Consider the following 21,595-nt stretch of genomic DNA (forward strand, 5'->3'; position numbering starts at 1 on the left):
TTAGGGTCATCTGTAAGTCCTTCAGTGCATGATGTTTCCAAAAAGCCTTCGGGAGCTTTTTGATGTTTTCAAAGCCTTAGGGTCATCTGTAAGTCCTTCAGTGCATGATGTTTCCAAAAAGCCTTCGGGAGCTTTTTGATGTTTTCAAAGCCTTAGGGTCATCTGTAAGTCCTTCAGTGCATGATGTTTCCAAAAAGCCTTCGGGATCTTTTTGATGTTTTCAAGCCTTAGGGTCATCTGTAAGTCCTTCAGTGCATGATGTTTCCAAAAAGCCTTCGGGAGCTTTTTGATGTTTTCAAAGCCTTCGGGTCATCTGTAAGCCCTTTAGTGCATGATATTTTCAAACATTTCCATCCTGCTCAAAAGAAGCCAAATGAAAAAATTATTATCTTTTTCGTCTTTGCTCTATTCTTGTTAACACAAGGATGAGCAAAGAGGGGCAGCTGTAGACATCATTTTTTCATTTAAATTTTTATTATTATTAAATTTATTATTATTAAAATTATTATTATTATTATATATATATATTACAAGCCCAAAGGACCCGGAGGCCCGTTTTACAAATCTAGAGGCCCGGTTATCAAATCCCAAGCCCAAATGGAAACCCTGAATTGATTTGGGGTTTCAGCTAGGGTTTTCAAACCCTAGCCCCCAGCCGCCGTCAACATCATCAGCCGTTGGATCTGGTAAGATCCAACGGCCCAAAAGGGTTCCAGATTGAAAACCCTAGGGTTTCTAACCCTAGCAGCCAGCCGTTTCCAGATGCTTCCAGCCACCTCTGATGATTCCAGGTGGTCCAACAGCTGCTGCCGACACTCCAGAACGTCACGAAGCAACCCACGTCGAGCCCTATGGTGAGTCACCACCATAGCTATGGTGACTCACCAGGCCTTTTATCCTTTGGACCGGTCTGAAGCCATCACCGGTGATGGCTATAAAAGCCACCGTCCCCTGCAAGAAAAAAAAGAGGAGGAAGCCACGAGAGAAGAGATAGACAGAGAACGAGAGACGAACAGAACGGGAAACAAGCAACAGAGACGAGCCAAGAACTCACAACCAGCAGTAAACCAAAACAGAAACGAAGAGAAGAAGAGGAACTTACCCTTGAAGCATCGCTCATTGCTGGAAATACCGAGGGTCACCGGAGTCTCATTTTTCGAAGGTAAAAAATTAGATCTACATCGATCTAAAGAGATTTAGGGAAAAAGGATATTAGAACCGTCATTAGGGTGTTCAGATCTATCTTCTAGGGGGTTTTGTAAATTTCCGGCCACCATTAACGGTGGCCGGCGGCGGCGATCGCCACCAGAGAACGATGGCCCGTGGTCGCCGGGATTCTCTCCGTTGAGAGAGTTAGAGAGAATTTTTAATTCTCTCATTTGTTGAGAGAAGAGAGAAGAAGAGAGGAAGATGGCCTGAATAGCCAGCCATTCGGGGTATTTAAACCCCTCCCCGAACGACGTCGTTTTGGGGGAGGGTGTGCGTGTAATTTCCATCATGGGTAAACCATTTCCGCAGTCACTATAGTTTGTAATCCTTACGATTTAGTCACTGAAATAAAACTTCAAATGTTTTAAATTAGTTTCTTAATTTTACTTTATTATAATTTAGTCCTTTACATAGAATAATATATAGGTAAAATAACAGATTTAGTCCTATAATTTCAATATTATTTATTTTAGCCACTCTTTATTTATATTGTAATTTTTGTTTATTTGAAATATATTTAATTATTATTGTTAAGTATTATTATTTAATTCATATAAATATATATTAAGTAATATTTATTTATTTATTTTATATCCTACATATATATAAATTATATATTAATCTATTTATCATTATCATTTTTATAAAAATATTTTTATATCTATTTCTTTAATATCAAAGAAAAGAACTGTCTTAAAACACCTAGAAGCCATTTTCTGATATTTTTAAATAAGTAAATATCTTACTTTTATAAATTATATGTATCAATCTATTTTTTTATCTATTATTATTTTTAGAAAAATGTTTTTATATTTATTCATTTCTTTAATATCAAAGAAAAGAGCTGTCTTAAAACACCTAGAAGCCCTTTTCTGATATTTTTAAATAAATAAATATTTTATTTATATATATAAATTAATAGATTTTCTTAAAAATAAATTTGAAATAACAAGATTATTAATTAAATATATTTTTGAACTTTTAATTTTCTAATAATAGAGACAATTTATAATTAATAAAGTACCAATTTTGGGCGTTGTAGGGGTGCTAATCCTTCCCTAAACGTAACCGACCACGAATCCCTTTTTATTATTAAAAAGAACGAATTTTTGGTTAAAACGCAGATCAGTTTATCTTTTAATTGATGTTTTCTTAAAAACTCTTTTAAAAGATATTTTTTAGGTATTCGACCTACCTGACCCAAAAGGCCGATGGCGACTCCCAAATTATTTTCAAAACCATTTATTCACATCACTTTTCCCGTCAAGTAAATATTTCGTGCCCGGACGAAATGCGGTTACGACAGTTAGCATGATTCTATATCGATAACATTGTATGTTTAGACTTTATTCTTCATGCTTGTGCTTATGAACTACAAGTAGTATATTATAATACACATGTACCATTGAGTTTTGTAAAGCTCAATGTTCGGATGTTTCTATTCGCAAGTTAGTTTTGTAAGGCATCGTCGCAGCAGGACTCTAACACAATGGTGGAACACAATGATTTAGTGGGGGCCACGCTCCCCCATAAATTTGATAAATCATAATATAAACCTTTAAAAAAAATTAAATAATTAATTTGACCTCCACAAAATTTTGAAAAATTCATAGTACTCTTAAATTTTTTTTGAAAATTCGTAATTAAACCTCTCCAATAATTTTTAAAAATTCTCATTAAGCCCCTCAAAATTTCAAAAACTTTAGTTAGATCCCAATATTTAAAAAAAATTGTAAAGTGAACCTTTCAAAATTTTCAAAAATTTAAATTTAAACCCTTAAAGTTTTTAAAATTTTAAGTTAATCCCCAAACTCTATCATCAAGTTCCACCATTCTTCTAACACCACTGTTTAAAAGTATAATACTATTTACTTTAGTGAGTATGTGTATTCATAGTACCTTTATTTATGTATTTGGTTTGTAAACTCTATGAATTTGTATTATTTTGGTTTAAACTAAATTATTACAGAGCTCCATATTTTTACAAATATTTTATGGCCGTTATGGAATTCGTATTTTGTTTAACCCATATTATGATTTGAAATTGAAATTAATTTTTTTTTAAATTCGTTGCTCTTTTAAATAGCCTAATATGCCACCTTAGGCCCATCTTGTAGTGATCGAATTTGAAATATTATATTTTTTTGGTATTAGAATTTAGGTTGAATCAATCTTATGATTTAGTTATTGGTTGTAACAAGACGTCAGTAAATAAAATGCTCTAGGTTCTGAAATTACTCTTATAACTCTAAAACATCATGATTGTAAAATTTTGATAGTTTGACTTTAAAGTTCCCTGAACTTTTCTTTTGCTTTTACGTAAGATAATCAAATATTTTCAGACTTTACCGGAACTTTTAAAAAATAAAAAATGATGTTTAATGTATGGGTTTTATTACAACTTATGTATACACGACTATTCTTATTTTCTCAATTCTCTATAAACATTTAAGTCTTCGTTGATAGAAAATTATTTTCTAGCCGACTCAACTAAATTCTACGAGAGTTTACTATAGTTATATATTAAACTATGTGAAATTTACGATATAAATAAAATAAATATATGTTATATTAAAATATATATTTTTAAAAGAAATTATTTAATAAATGATTACAAGCATAAATTTATATTTATTTTGTGTTTCATCCTTAAATATTTTATATAGAAATTAATTTTAATTAGTCTATTTAAAAAAAACAAAAACAAATCATTTCCCTTACCTGTTAACTCTCATCCGTGACTCGGCCGAACCCGTGATGATAGCCTCTACAAAACCTCACCAATCACGCAAAGAGGTAATAAAAAGAGGCAATAAAAGGGAGATAAAAAATTAGAAACAAAATGAAAAAGAAAGAAGAGAAAACAAAACAAAAAAGTGAAAAACAAAGAAAAGAAAACACAAACAAAGAAAAAAGAGAGGAAATACGGGAAAAATAGCATTTTACCTCTCGGTTTCAAGCGCTTTCACTTCATCGGAGACGAGGGGACCTTCCGGGCACTAAAGGTAGCCCCTATCACTCTCGGGTTTTCGTATTTTGGGGGGGGCAATGGGTCGAATAAGGGTGTGAATGTTCATTTAGGCTCAAGGGCTGAGAGAAAGTAGTAAAGGTGGTCGTTGGCCCCTCGTCGAGGCCGTTTTGGGCATCCAGAGAAAGATGCTTGTATCTCTCGGTTGAGGCAAAATGAAAGGAGAGGGGGGTGAGAAAAAAATGACTAAAGCAAAAAATGGGTTTAGGTTCTCCCCAAAACCTATAATGGGATATTTAAAGGCCTCCCAAAATGACTTAGTTTTGGGTTATGGTTTTTGAACCCTTGTGCTTGAGTAAAACCTTTTCGCAGTCATTTAATATTTGTAATGTTTTATTTTAGTCACTAAATGCAACTTATTTAATTTGATTTGAAGCTCATTATTTATTTCATGTTTCATTTTAGCCCCATTTCGTGATTTATGAAGTTTATGTTTTTGTCTTCAAATTTTACTTGTGTTGTATTTTGGTCCTTGGGCTTAGTTATTTCTAGTTTAGGCTTTTTTGTACATTGGACATGTTACTTTCATATTTTTCATTTTGATCCTTTCTTATTTCATATATTGTCATGGATGATATGGTTTATTAGCATGCTTAGTCCTTATTCTTTTGTCATGTTATGATTTAGTCCTCATTTCAAATGGTTCAAATGTGTTTTAATCCCTATAATTTTCATTGTCTTGTCTTATTTTTTTATATATGCATATATATATATATTATTCATTTTATTATTCTTAACTATTATTTTTATATATACCTACATATATGTGTGTGTGTGTGTGTTTTATACTTTATAGAGGTAATATAATTATTTTTTTGTTCTAAATTAATAATATAGATGGATGGATAGATGGACGGACGGACAGACGGATGGATGGATGGATCGATAGATGGATGGATGGATGGATCAATAGATGGATGGATGGATGGATCGATAGATAGTGGATAGATAGATGGATGGATGGATGGAGGGAGGGACGGATGGATGGATGGACGGATGGAATGACGGACGGATGGACGGATGGATGGATGGATGGATGGATGGATGGATGGATGGATGGATGGATGGATGGATGGATGGACGGATGGACGGATGGATGGACGGATGGATGGACAGATGGACGGACGGACAGACAGACAGACATATATAGTTTTGAATATATATATATATATATATATATATATATTTGAAAACATTTTGAAAACTATATATAATATATAGTTTTTGAAAATATTTTTAAATCATTTTGAAAATATATATATATAGTTTTGAAACGTTTCTGAAAATGTATATAATATAATTTTGATTTTTTTTAAAATATATATTATAGTTTTAAAAACAATTTTGAAAATATATATTATATGGTTTTGAAAACAATTTTTAAAATCATATATATATATTTTTAATATAATTTTTTATTTTTATTATAATTTTTATTATTATTTTATTATCTTATTAGTATTTTTTTTATTTTATTTAAAGGTCCAATAAGGGTCCAAGTCAGGGCCTGCCTGACCCAACAGGCCAAGGTTGGGTAAAGCTCGAATACCCAGCCAACCCGGGAAGCCCAAATCACACTAGAGTTCCATACACTTAAGATACAGCACAGCCAGATCTAGATCGTTGGATCTGACCCAATCCAACGGCCAGAAAGCGATCTCAACGGCCAGGAGCGATCTCAACGGCTAGAAGCACCACGCGTCACCGTAAATGGAAACCAGCCAAACATGCAACAAGATTGGAACAAAAATTGGAACAAACACGTTTCGTGACACCTGGACTCAAAATAGAACCCAAGTACATGCAGAAATCTTAACAAGATCAGGGTCAAGCCACCGAGATTCAAAGGAAAATATTTCCCTTTGAGGATATATAAACCCGACCAGGAACATCAACAAATCATCAAAAAATCATTTGAAACCCACAAAGATGCAAAGCAAAATAACAATCATAGAAAAAGAGAGCATCGTTCAACCAAAGATTCGTCGAAAAAGGTAAGAAAATCGAGGGATTTTGGCCTAGATCTAGGGTGTTTGGCTTGTTGTATGGCACTTTTGTGACCGGGTTTGGGTTTAGGGCGGTAAGGAGAGCACTTTGGTAAGTTGGTATTTTTTTCGGCCACCGATTGACGATTGACACGACGGGGCGTCGCCGATGTGTGGCCGGCGCTAGGCCAATTAGAGGGAGAAGGGAGAGTGTTTTAAGGTTTTTTTTTTGTTTTTTTCGGTTTGGTGTTAAAATGAGTTTATTTTGGGGTTTTGGGGTATATATATATATGAGGGACTAAAGTGAAAATACCAAATAGTTAAATTATTTCTGCAGTCCTTGTAAGTTTGAAGTGTAATTCATTTTGGTCACCTGTTGTAAATTTACCCTTAAATTTTAAATTTATTCAATTTATTTCTTTTTTATACTTTTTATATTTTACAAATTAATCCACTAATTTTTTTCTTGCAGTTCATTTTTAGCATCAATTTGATCCATAAAGTTTCGATTTGTTTCAATTTGATCCTTTAAATTTTTACTTATTTTTTTATTTTTTCATATTTTTTATTGATTTTAATTTTAATATGTTTTTCATTTTTTAAATACACTCTTTTATTTATTATTTAAGACCGAACATTTTCTTCATTTTTTCTTTTCATTTTTCTTAACATTTTTTCTTCTCAATTTTTATTTATTTATTTTCTCCCTCTCTATTCGATTTATCTAATATTATTTTTAATCTAACATTTTGACTTTTTTAGGGACAACTTTAATCGATCAAAGGTAATCAATTCGAATCGATTTTTTTTAAATTTCAATTTAAACTTTAATTTTCGCAATTAAGACAACCGAAAAAATTAAATGGTACCGAAAGGGCAATTCAATGGTGCTAATCCTTCCTTGACTGTAACCGACTCTCGAATCCGACATATTTCTGGTAAAACACAGATAAGGTAAGATGGTGTTTGATCAACCAAGTTTTTAAAGTAATAAATGATCGGTGACTGCTCTAACATTTTATTCAAGTCGAAGCCCAATTTCGAGCCCACCCGAAAAACGGCTGCGACAACTTGGCAACTCCGCTGGGGACATGTAAGTGAGTCAGGCCAGAATTAATTTTCGGTTGTCTTTTTAAGCAAAAATAACAAAATTTAATTTTAATTTATTTATTTGATTCTTATTATTCACTTTTGATTATTTTTCAAATAAATAGTTGTACTGACGTTTTCCAATGACTTCAGATTTTTAAACTTTCATCTATGGGTCTATACCCGAGCTTCAAACTCTTTTTAAGTGGGGGTGAAAGCGACGCCTTCGTGTGAATTTATTCTCCGCAAAAGCCTAGAAGTAACCTTCGGGATTCATATACCTTATGTCTTCGTGTGAATTTATTCTCTGTATAGACATAAGAGAATGTATCCTCTCGAGTTTAACTTAGTCCACATAAGCTTATAATGGGCTTAGGACTAAGGGTATGGCAAGCCCAAGGGGACACCGGCAAGGAGAACTCGTGTACCTTCTTTATAACCTAAATCGGGAGACTACAGGGAATTAGAACCCATCCCGAAACTCTATTTCAAAACCTATGATACTTGAATTATCTCATATTTTACTTTTTGTTCAAAGCATGCGAACTAGACAAATATGCGGTTAGGATTTGTTCAAAATTAACATGCGGGATAGAGATCATGTCCGGGTAGGAATAATAATAATGTGGGGTAGATATCATGTGGGGTAGGATTTTTATTTCCATTATCTTTATCTTACTAGCTTTTTTCTCTCTCTTTTTATTTTTGTTTTCTTTTAGTTTACTTTTAATCATTTGCATCATTCAAAAGAGATGTTGATCCACAAGAACGTGTTCGTTAAACATGAATAATTTGCATTAATGGACAAAGGGTTATAATACAAGAGATGAAAAACGTAGAGGTCTGGCTATGGTCAAAAATTACTTAGAAAGAAAAGGAGGACAATCTGCAAGGCAACTATGTGTCTCATTCAATCAAGAAGATACGGTGCCCACAATCAAGTACATCAAAAGTTAACTTTTCAAAAATAGGTTGGCAAAGGTTGAAGGGGAAAGACGAGAAAAAGGTTACTGACCTAGAGAGTCCCTTCAAAGACAACAAGAACAGGATGGCCAAGGGATAGATAAAATTGGAGGTCATTATTGACGAATTCAAGAAACATGCAAATGAACTTCAGATAGTTCTTATCGATGGAGGGTTCCAATGGTGTTTCTGTTAGGGAACATGTTCAGCAAAGGATGAAAGCCAAGGATGCAGTCATTCGAGACTTCTTGGAGCAAGTACAAAAAGCAACTCGTTACTTGCACAGTTTAGCCAGAAAAGTCATAGTGGTTCGACGTGTATTCAACCAGTGGTGAACGAAGGTAGAAGACTAGCCAACCTGTTAGAAGTTATTCGGGGTCTAGAGGACTTAGTCATAATATACCTTTAAAATGTTTTTTGTCTTTTAAGAAATAACACTTTTTTCCCCAATAAAGATTATTTATAATAACATACGCGTTTTCAAAGTAATGCTTCTTCTGTAGATTAGACCTCTCTGTTCTTCAGGGTATGCCTCTCTAAATATGATTTCTTGTGTTTGAGGTTTAAAATCTTCCTTTCAACTTGTAGGGCTTTTGACATCATGAATCTTCTTTTTTCACTTGAAAATCTGTCAAAGCCTTGTGTTTAAATGCAAATGCAATTAAATGTAATGCATTTTCTTTTATGCAAATGATGTTCTTATAAATGCATAAAGTTTGATTTAATCTTCATTTGACTTCAAAGTGGAAAACTTAGTCTTCTTTTACTTGATCATTCCTTCCAGGGTTTACTCAGATATCAGTGTAACAACTCATAATTTTCAACTTGCATTTTTGAAGAGCCATCTGATCTTCTTCTATCTTCTTGACGTCTTTGTTTTCTGTCTTCATTTCAGAGGAAATATTTTCTCTCTCAAATTCTTGATATGATTGTAAATATGACATGGTTACCCCATTTCAGTCTTTGACTCAATTGCACTATCAGATTTATTTTTCCAGGACTCTGCTATTGATTGATACTCGACTAGCTTACTCTACAAGTTAAACTCTACTCAATATTCCATGTTTGCCCCTGACACTCCAAGTTGTAAGACTCATTCTCAATGTCTTCTTGGTCTGAATCTTGTCATCTCAACATGATATGGGTTTCTGGTCATGCCCCAATGTGGGTACACATGGCTCCCTTCGTGCCCAAAATATCTTAATGTCAAATGGTCTCAATCTGATATCACAACAGTGTTGTTGAATTGCTTGAGGGCTTCTTTTCATGTTGCCTTGGACATTTGATAGGTGATTAATTCTTCTAATAAATTATCTTGCATTTTTTATACAAGCTGTAATATGTTCCCCTTCTAAATAATTAGATCATCTTCTTCTTGATGGGTTACTGACAACGTCACAAGCAAATGTTATAAGTTCTACTCTTCATCCATTCTGATCTCTTAGACCATCTGCTTCAATATTTTGGAATTATTCATGTTTTGACATCGCTTATTCTTTTTCTCCAATAGAGGCATAATGAGCCTCACCAGCTTCAAGGATCTTTCACATTTGAAATTGTCCTGTTTGAAAATGTTTTTCTCCTTTATCTTATTTTAGGAATCAAAGAATGAAAGAATTTTATAAAACATTGCCCCTTAATTCAGGCTCACAATTGAATCGAATTATAAACATGAGTTCACAAAATATCAAAAGAATCAATAGCTCTCTAATGTTTTCAAAGTTGAATCAAAGAATGAAAGAATTTTATAAAACATTGCCCCTTAATTCAGGCTCACAATCGAATCGAATTATAAACATGAGTTCACAAAATATCAAAAGAATCAATAGCTCTCTAATGTTTTCAAAGTTATAGCTCTTTGACAAGTGTCAAAATTGATGGGTTGGCTTCAGGTTGGCTTCCTATTTTCTAAGATTTCGACCACAAAAATTTCATTTCTTTCTCAGTCCTTGTGAACATCACAACATGCCCTCCTTCTGGCTTGGTATTTTAATCGGATACAGACAAAATGCGCAACTAGCCTAATCAATTACTAGATTTTCTAGAACACTTTTATTTCAGTTCTCTGACATCTTCCATTCGTTCAAGCTTCGTAGACTCCTCTAACAAAGGCAATGCAGAAATATTGATCTAAAAATAAAATTCCTGAGTGCTTGTGTGAAGTTGACTATAACAGGTTTTCCTTAACTCCCTTAGTCCATCTTTACTGAAACTCCTTATTTAAAAACTTGTCATTGTCTGGCTAGCTGAAATCAGCTTTATTATATCTATATATATTATAATTGCCTTTATCAGGCTAGCTGAAGGGTTTATCTCATCACGAAATTTCGACCTGATAATTATAGTGGAACAAACACCAAACTGCCAAGTACCCAAGCAATGTCATGGTTTGAATATAATCTATTCATAAAGCCAGGGCTTTTGAGTTTCCTCTATAACTAATTACTTTAGTGGAATAGCTCAGTTTTATTTGTATACATATATAATTACATTTTGGGTATACGGATTCAATTTCTTAAGCTTGTCAAGAATAACTGTTATAGTCTAGGTGTGGTTGAAGGTCAAGAAAATCTCATCCTTAGAGTTCAATTTCCAAGCAACTGACCTAAACGAGATTCATCTACTCGACTATTCCATCTATAAAGATCATAATCATCATTGAACGTCATCAACAAAAGTGTAATCTAGTCGGTTTTGTAACATCATACACAAGAGATGCCCCATGTTGTCCTCTCCTATACATACCTAAATACCAAACCTCTTGTTCATTCCCTTATGAGAGGAGAAGGCTATATCGGTCTTTACAAAAGAAAGATATGGTATTCGAGAGTATCTTCTGGGGTAAGGTCGAGGGTCTTTGCTTTACCAGTCTTCAATCATGTCATTTTGTCAAAGAACTATAACTCCGATCATTTAAAAGTTTTTAATTCGGTTGATATTCAAAGAATTTCAAGTTGCAAATTCAATTCAATAATCACCATCTTTAAAGTAGCATAAGTTCATTTAAATATTATTACAAAAACAACTGAGAAAGGATAAAAAAAACAAATTCAAACAAGATACTGCAAATGGAATAAAGCCTCACGAGAGATGAAATGATTTCTTCCTAATTAGGATGCCTCGTTAATCATCTAATGTAGCAACACCTGGCCCAAACAGATGCAACATATTGTGCTTTGATGCCCCACTCGAGCTCGTCATCCAGTGTTTCACTAATTCTTGTGTCAATGTCCCATTTTCAACAAGTGTCTCTATCTCCTTTAACAGCAACCTACAATTCCCCCTTGAATGCCAGATGCCCTCAAGTGAAAATTACAAACACTATCTTGATCGTAACTGTGGGCAGAAGGGTTTGATTGCACTTTCACTGGCCTCGGTTTGAGGTATTTACCTTCAATCAAATGGGGATACAGATCTGAGATAAGAGTTTGGAACACTTTCAAAGTATTTTTCGATCTTGGGACTTTCTTTGGACCTCTCGAGTAACCCGCCGCCCCTTTTCTTTTGTGGCTTTGAGAGGTCTGGACGTAATATTCATTCACCTCATCATCTTGTTCATTTTGATCGATTAGGTTTTTAGAAGTGTATTTCAAGTTTCCTTTGCTGATTGCATCCTCAATTAACTCCCCAGTTGTCATAAGATCCTTGAAGTTATTCGTCGACTTTCCCAGCATTAACTCAAAGAAAGGAGCTGAAAGAGAATTGTGAAACATATATGATATTTCTTCTTCTAACAAAGGAGGCTGAACTTGTGCTGCCACTCCTCTCTATCTTAGGGCATATTCTTTAAAGCTCTCAGTAGCTTTCATTCTTATCCTTTTAAGTTCATGAAGTTTTAGGGCTAAGCCTTTTACATATTGATATTGCCCCAGAAAAGCATCAGCTAGGTTGACCCATGTCTTGATCTATTCTTTGTTCAAACAGTTATACCATACTACAGCTGGCCCAGCAAGACTATCATAAAAGTAATGAATCAACAGATTATCATTATTTAGGTACCATTCCCTCTTTCTATAAAACATCTTCAGATGAATTAGGGGACAACTAGTGCCATCATATTTCTCAAAATTAGGCACCCTAAATTCATGTGGGATGACCAAATCAGGGACCAAACTGAGTTCTCTAGCTTCTAACTCCTTGGGAGGGGCATTAACAACCTTCATATCTTTAATGACTTTATTCAACCACTTGAATTTGTCTTCAAATTACTCATAATTGATGAGGCTCTTCCTTTGGTTTGAGTTAGATGCTCCAGGGTAGGTTATGATTCTTGACGTATTAGTCTGATGAGACTGGTATCCTTTATTAGTGATTTCCTCTCTATCAGCAACCTTAGTTGCTAACACCTGGATCATTTGATTTGATACCCCTTGTAGAGAACCCGATGCTTGATTCCTCATATCTTGTTGTGACCCGGCTAACTGCTCTTGTAGCTGATCTTGTAATTTCTCATTAGATTATTCCGTTACTTCTAGTTGTTTGTTCATGACGATGAGTAATAGTATGAATGAATGATCTTGTTATTACTGTCACATAATATTCCATAAGTTATTTCTGTGTTTTTATAATTAATGCATGTAAAATGCTTAAATAAATACATGCAATGCAAATGAAAATGCCAAATACAAATACAAAAGGTGTCATTCCAGAGTGATCATCTTAAAACAATTTTCATTGAACACAAAGGTTTTGGTACATCAAACAAACTTTACATATAATGGATAGCTTTCACTCCTAACTTTTCTATCTCCTTCAAAAGCCACTTTAACTTCCACTCATGCTCGGGGGTTGAGTTGTCAATCTGCTTTAATTCTCTTACAAAACCAGCTAAATCAACCCATTTGTAAGCCACATTGCTTGCTTGGGTCATAGCTTCTTTCATGAAGTTGTCCCTGTTCTCTATCTTAAGTGTCGATTCTCAGAGCTGTAGACACTGCTGCTGAATCTTCCTTGTAAAAAAGTCATTGTGGTTATGAAGCTCTTGCATAAGATCACTACAATCATTCATAATCTTCATCAACTTCTTGTTTTTGGCTCTAGTGGCTTCTAGCTAAACGTCATTCTCCCGCTTGTGGCGTTGATATGAAATTTCCATATTGGCAATGGACCTATTCAACATCTGATTTTCGGCCTGATATCTTCCCAAATCATGAGAAAACTTCTCTGCTCGACCTTCGTGCACTTTGCAATTCTTTCTCAATTGTTCAACATCATTTTTAAGTTTAGTGACCCCTATTATCCACTCTAGGACATTCCTATACCAGCAAATTTAAAAGCTTGACTGATCCTTTGAAAAACATCTCGCATGGCTTCCATCTCTATACTCAATTTATCATTTTCACTCCATAAATGGTGAATCAGAGCTTCATATTTTGGCAAATAATTTTCTTCCTAGATGTCCTCACTGATACCCTTACCTTTGGTCACTTTTGGTTCAAACTCAACAGGATAATTCATTTTTAAATTGGGTTGTCTTTTCAATTCAAACTACAATACTCCATGATCTAGAAGAAGTTGGACTCGACGTTTGAAGGTAAAACAATTCTCAATGGAATGTCCTTGAATTCCAACATGATTCACAACGAACGTTGATGTCATACCAACTTGGATATGGAGGTTGTAAAGGTTTCACATAATACGGGGCCACTTCTCGGGCTTCCAACAGTTCATCATACAACTCCTTATATGATATTAGGATGAATCACAACGAGAACCAATTCTCAACTTGGGTTGAAATGGAGTTTCCAATTTTATTTCCCCTGATGTTGGGAGTAAACTATCAAACACCAACGAGTTCTGACTGCATGGCTCTTTTCATCCTTTTGAACTTCTCAATTGCCAATATTTCCTTGGTGTTTCCAAACAACTTGTTGATACGAACAATGATTGTGCGTGATCTCATATTGGCTAAGATCATCATGTTCTAAAGAAATCCCTTGCGTATTTGACACCTCGAGATTATTTCATGATCTTTCTTTTCTTTTGTAGAAATCTTCCTTTGGTTAAAGTATCTATTCTATCCATCATTTTGGACATCTTTCTTTATCTCTATATCTCCTTGTGCTCTTCGTCAGACATATGATCTTTGTGTGCAAGCTCTCCACTATTCTCGAAGCTTTCTCAGGATATAATTTCTCGACTGTTTTATAGTCTTTTTTATCACAAAACCCTTGTCCATCATGAAAACCTTATACTATGATGACCACTCACAAATCAACACCTTTTGATTATGTCATAATCATGCAATGCAAAGAGAAAAACAACATAAAAAAAAGGTTAGTACAAATAAGATAACAAAATGACAAAAAACAACAATAGCAAAATAAATTAATAAGTAATGCAAAATAAGAATGCAAATGTAGAATGTGTTAATTCCAAAAGTGACCACCATAAAATAACCTTTCATTTAGATAATAAGAATTCAGTAAGTACATCATGTAGTTAAAATTCAATTTTGATCTTCATTTCCTCATTTCCTTGAGTCAAATCTTCATGGAATCTAACATTGCACCCCCAAAGTTGCCAGCGTATTTTATCACCTTTGATGACGTCGGATGTCCTTTTTGAAATCTATATTCTTACTTGCAAAGTGGTCTTCATGTCTTTATGAAAAGATTCTCGTCCTTGGTATGATATATCTATCTCTTGAGTCAACATCTTGACCTTTGCGCCTTTAAAGAAAAGTCTTCAATCATCTTCAGATTTTCATTCATCAGATTTCCTTCTTCCTGGATGATTTAAACATCTTTGGATCTTCCTGTTTTGACTACATGATTAAGAATTTCTTGTCTCATTATGACTAGCCTTTTATTAGTCAATCACTTGTGAATTAACACCTTTGGATGACATGAAGATGCAAATGATAAAAAATCAAAATAAAATAGACACATAACAAAAAATGGGTTAGTACACATAAGATAAACAACAAGATAATAAGTATCAAAATCAATAAATAAAACCTACCCTCACATGTTGACTACCCAATCATGCTTCAATAGATCCTACCAAACATGATATCTACCCCTATGCATTGTCATTCACAAAAAATCCTAACCGCATGATATCCAATTCGCGTGCTTGTTCGAAAAGAAACGTAACTGCATGATTTCTAGTTCGCATGCATTTATTCAAAAAGCGAAAATAAATGACTCAAAAAAGCTTTTCTTTGTGTACCCTCCTCACGGGACTCTTAAGGTTCGGGTTAGGTTCGACCTAGATTCAGGCTCTATGTTCACTATATATTTGGTTTGGTTCTAAAGTAATAGGTTCTAAAATTGTCCTTGTCGATGCCCCCTTGGGTTGTCGAACCCTCAATCCTGACCCATCACATGCTTTAGAGGATCGAGTTCAATTTCGAGAGAACACACATTCTTATGTCCATGCGGAGCTGAATACCATCACGAGAACCGTAAGGCGTGAACTCCAAGAGCGATCCACTATCCCATGGGAAGGTGAAAACCACACGAGGGCATAGTCTCTCACTTCTACTTAAATAGGACGGAACTGAGTTTTATCTCATGTCATGATAATGCAACTGTGCAGTGTGTGAGGAAAAGCGAAAAAAGAACACAATAAAAAACACTCAAAATCAATTACCAAAACATACAATTAATCTGAAACCATTTACAAATAGATCAGTACAACTATTTAATGGTTAATCAAATTATAAACAAAAAATATTAAAACCAAACAAGGGATCAAAAACCAAATTAAAACGAACTTAGAACTTTCATTTGCAAAGACACTTAATTAATTGACTATCAGCTTAACTCTCTAAAAAAAAATGTCCCCAGCAGAGTCGCTAAGCTGTCGAAACGATTTTTTCCTCAATGTGCGAGATTAAAAAAATCACATATTTTTTAATTATTCTATTTCGATTAATTAATTTAAAAAAATAATGCGATTTAAAAACCTCTCGTTTTGAAAAAATTGTGATTTCATTTACGATAGAAAAAATATGGTTCGCGGAGTCGCCACCAATATTTTATTAGGGTGTGATTGGGCACCCAAAAACGTTTTGTCATTTTAAATAAATAATAATAATTTTAATTAAAACAAGAAATTGAGGTATGCTTTACCAGAAAATGAGTTCGGCAGTCGGTTACGTGCGGGGAAGGATTAGCACCCCCACAACGCCCTAAATCGGTACCTAGTCGATTAATTAACGTCTTTGCAATGAACTTTACAAATTCGAACTTAATTTTATTTTTGACCCCATAAAACGAATATGTGAATTTAATAATATTCAAAAGCACCCAAACAAATTAAATTAAAATTACTGAGTCGTTTTAGAAAGATAAAGAATGTTTGACTATTTAAAAATATCGAGACCAAATCTTAGATGAGTTGTAACAATCTTTTCTCAAAAAATTTAAATAACCGAACATTCCTTTTCTTTAATTCCCAAATTTTAAGTGACGAATCAATTTTTTAAGTTTCCCTTTCGGGATACACTTTTAATTTAAAATCGTCAAAACGGCCCTCTAATTAGTTAAGACAATCCACTCGAGACAATTTTAAGTTAAAAGGGTATTACCCTTAGTCCAATTATGTATTTATAAGTCGAGTTATGCACATGAGGGTATCATACGAATTGTGCAAAAAGGATGTCATGCCAAAATTAATTAAACAAATTATGATAAAAAAACATCATACAATGTGACATACAAAAATATATACATATATTAATTATAAACCATGCGTATTAACTATAATGTACAAATGTGACTCAAATATAAAATAGAAACATAATATGCCACATTAAATTGACCTATATAATGATAAAAGAAATCGTGTATATGCACATATAAACTATAATGGTCTCGAATGTAAATGTAAAACATGACAAATCAAAACACAATTAACTAAGAATAAACATATTTAATAAACTATAGACTAAACTAAAAGAAATCTAAATTTAATGTCTAAATCTAAAAAATGAAATAGTCTAAACTAGGATTAAGATATTTGATGGTCAAAAGAAAAATATTACAAAAGAAGGAACCTTAGACAAGCAAATAACCCAACAAGAATGGCAGTGACATTTGTGTATTACTAAGCGTGGTTTAAGCTTTAAAAAAATCCTAAAGCAACATTATGTTAACTCTTATCTCGGCCACTTACTCTTTCTCGCCTCTATCCCTTTTGTTATTTGAGAGAAACAAAACAAAAACCCAAAATTATTAATAACCACCATCCCTTTTGAACTATGATAAAGAGTTTACCACTTTCAAACACCCTCCTTTAACCTTCATAAACCATGAAACTAGAACCTAAATCATCTATACCCTCAAATAGAAAAAAGGCCCTTAACCCTCATAAACCTATCTCTTGAACCCTAATCATACAATAACAACAGAATTAAAAGGTATATTCGGTTTTCAAAGAAAAACTCTTCTTTTGGTGAAGAAAAATGAAGACCCCTCTCTCCCTAGGTAAGCATCTCGAATGGGTTCTCTACCTTTTTCATTTTGGGTATTTTGGTTGTGGATTTCTTATTGATGAGAAGGTTTTGAAGGAAAAGAAAAATCCCTAAATACTGAACGAACACCCTAAATGGTCTAAAGATTCGACCTTTTTGCGTCCTCAAAAACCGACAACCAATAAGATTCCGGCGACAACCCTAGCTCCGGTGACGAGGGTCTACCACTAAGGAAAGCTCTATCACTCTCTCTATTTTACTTTTATTTTCAAATTAGCTACCCCTCACACACAAAACTATTGAATATCAAAAAAGAAGGAAAGTACCTTAAGAAATGCTACTGCATTCTTATTGCTTTCTTTCGAACCAAAGAAAAGAAAAATTTCTTGCTGCTCTGTTAGTTGACAAATTTTGAATGAAGAATCCCGAACAAGAAAAAAAGAATAAATATTCAAGTTGATAAACTTTTCTGCTTTGGAAAAATATATATTTTCCTTTAATTGGTTCTCTGTTTTGTAAAAAAAACAAATGAAAGTCGATTTGTTGTGCTTTTTCATTCAGAATCGTCTATGGTTCCACTTGTAATGGTGAATTCCCGATATCCCTCTCCTCATCCCCTTTTTCTTGTGCTCTCTCTCGCTTTCTATTTGAATGGTCCCCCCCCCCACAAAAACTATTTTCAGTTTTTATCACCCCACTTACAAACTGTTTCCTAATGCAGTTTTCTTCATCTCTTCCTGTTGAAAATCGGTGCACATGGCACGAATTATTTTGTCAAAGGGGGGCATCGAAAGTGCAACAATTGTTGATTTTTTAACAATGGTAAAATCTCAATTTTAGTCATTGTAATTTAGGGTATTTACAAATTAGTCCTTAAGCTTTAATTATAAATAACCTTGCTTATTTAGCTTTAAAACCATCCAAATCATTCTAGCTTTCTCCCAATACTAGAGAATATATAGAGTTTCTTGAGAGTTGTTTCTCCTTTTTATCAAGAGATATTATCATTGTTTTCTCCTTGGTAGAAGAGAGAGGTTGTAATTCCTATTTTCTCATAGTGAAATTCTTCTACCGTTGCCCGTGGTTTTTACCTATATTATTTAGGGGTTTTCCATGAAAATTTTATATATCTTTATCTGTGTTTTATTTTCTCAATTATCAGTTGCGATTTTGCTCTATAAGATAGCGCCTTCTGCAACAATTGGTATCCGAGCCAGATTTGAGTGTAATATCTGCTTATTGTCTTTGTGGTTGCCACCAAAAGGTGGATCCTCCAATATAAGAAAGTAAGAAGGTATTACCCATTCTTTGAAGGTTCTAGAGAACTATTGATGATAGTGAAATAGTGGGAGCTATCCGTAATAGAAGCTATGGCAACGAAATTTGATATTGAAAATTCAATGGGAGAAATTTCTCATTGTGGAAATTGAAGATGAAAGCCATCCTGAGGAAAGACAGTTGTCTAGCAGCTATCAGTGAAGGGCCAGTAGATTTCACATATGACAACAAATGGATTGTGATGGACGGGAATGTTATGGAAAACTTTCATCTAGTATTAGCAGATGAAGTATTGACAAGCATCGAGGAGAAGAAGACAACTAAGGAGATATATGATCATCTCACCAAATTGTACGATGTCACATCATTGCACAATAAAATTTTCCTTAAGAGTAAATTGTGCACTCTATGGATGTAGAATTTACTTCAGTGACGGAGCACTTAAACACGTTGAACACTTTATTTTTCAGCTTACATCCCTAAGAGATACAATAAGAGAACAAGAACGTGCTGAACTTCTACTCCAAAGTCTACCTGATTCGTATGATCAACCCATCATCAACTTGACAAACAGTGATGTCACCAGTTTAGTCTTCGATGACGTTGCAGCTGTTGTCTACAGAAGAAAATTGGCACAAGAACAAGGAAGACAGACAAGTAAATCTGTAACAAGCAGAAACATTGACAACGATTGAGGAGATCAATAGAACACTTCAGATGATGGAGATGCTCTATGTTGTGAAACGTTAATCACCGTGGAAGGAAGGAAACGATTTGCAGATATATGGCTCATTGATTTGGGAGAAACATATCACATGACCTCAAGAAGAGAATGGTTTTATCATTATGAACCTGTCTCAGGAGGATCTGTGTATAGTTGCAAGGATCATGCCTTAGAGATCATTGGCGTTGGAACCATCAAATTGAAGATGTATGATGGAACAATTAAAGTTATTCTAGATGTGCAGCACGTGAAAGGCCTGAAGAAAAATTTATTATCCGGATTGTTGGATAATAATGTAAGCAAGATTGAAACATGGAAAGAAACTATGAAGGTGTTCCGTGGAGCGCTTGTGGTGCTGAAAAGAGAAAAAAATAGCAGCAAACTTGTACATGCTAAAGGGAGAGAGTTTTCTAGAAGCAGAAGCCTCTGTTGCCTCATGTAGTTCAGATTCTGCAATACTATGGCATCAGAAACTTGGACACATGTCAGAACAAGGAATAAAAGTCATTGTGGAGAAAAAACTACTTTCAGGCTTAACAAAAGTATCACTTGCTTTGTGTGAGCATTTCATAACAAGTGAGCTGCACCGGTTGAAATTCAACACGACAAATTATAGAGGCAAAAGTGTTCTAGAATTGGTTCATTCTGACGTATGGCAAGCACCAGTTACATCCCTAGCTGGAGCAAAATACTTTGTCTCATTTATTGATGACTACTCCAAGAGATGTTGTGTGTACCTATTAAGAAGGAGTCAGATGTGTTTCAAGTTCAAAAACTTCAAAGCACGGGTGGAACATTTGGAAATAAGATCAAGTGTTTCAGAACAGATAATGGAGGAGATTACACAATCGAAGAATTTGATGACTTTTGCAGAAAAGAATGCATCAAAAGACAGTTCACATTGGCGAATACTCCTCAACAAAATGGAGTGGCAGAGCGGATGAACATAACCTTGTTAGAAAGAATATGAGCAATGTTGAGGGATATAGGCCTAGAAAAATCATTATGGGCAGAAGCAGTCAATACAGCCTATTATTTGGTGAATCGAGCTCCATCAACTGTAATAGAGCTAAAGATACCAATGGAGATATGGACTGGTAAACCAGCTGATTATTTAAACCTCTATGTATTTGGAAGTATTATGTACGTGATATACAACTCCCAAGAAATTTCAAAGCTGGATCCAAAATCCAGGAAATGCAAATTCTTGGGGTATGCTAATGGTAAAGGGGTATCGTTGTGGGATCCCACTGCCCACAAAGTGATCATCAGTAAGGATGTTATCTTGTAGAAGATAAACTACAAAGAAAAGAAGACGATGATAGCGCTGAAAGTCAGAGACTACACAGATACATGTGGAAAAGGAGTTTGAACAAGGAGATTCTTCTGAAGTAGAACCAGCACATGATGAACAAGAACCAGAGAGTTCTAAAGCTCCAACAACTCGTCAATCAGATCGTGTGAGAAGACGTCCCAATTGGTACTCAGATTATGTTATAGAAGGTAATATTGCATACTGCCTTTTAACAGAGGACGGTGAGCCATCAACATACCAGGAGGCAATAAACAGCTCAGATGCTTCACTGTGGATTATGGCAATGCAAGAAGAAATTGAAGCCCTTCATAAAAATAATACATGGGACCTTGTGCACTACCATAAGGAAGGAAGTCAATTTGTAACAAATGAGTCTTCAAAATCAAGCGAAATGGTGACGATCAAGTGGAGAGGTTTCGTGTAAGATGGTGGTCAAAGGATATGCTAAAAAAGAAGGTATTGATTCAATAAAATATTTTCTCGTGTGGTCGACTAACAACAATTCGAGTAATTTTGGCAATGTTGCTACATTGAACTTACATCTAGAGTAGCTAGATGTTAAACAGCTTTTCTTCATGGAAAT

General features: G+C 34.3%; 1 pseudogene; it reads right to left on the minus strand.

Annotated features, from left to right (window-relative positions):
• Nucleotides 1–869, minus strand: part of LOC120115744 — a 54,734-nt pseudogene extending 53,865 nt beyond the window's left edge.
• Nucleotides 870–21,595: the final 20,726 nt, after the last annotated feature.

Source organism: Hibiscus syriacus, unplaced genomic scaffold, assembly GCF_006381635.1.
Source record: "Hibiscus syriacus cultivar Baekdansim isolate YM2019G1 unplaced genomic scaffold, ASM638163v2 tig00110271_pilon, whole genome shotgun sequence".
Taxonomy (NCBI): Eukaryota; Viridiplantae; Streptophyta; class Magnoliopsida; order Malvales; family Malvaceae; genus Hibiscus; species Hibiscus syriacus.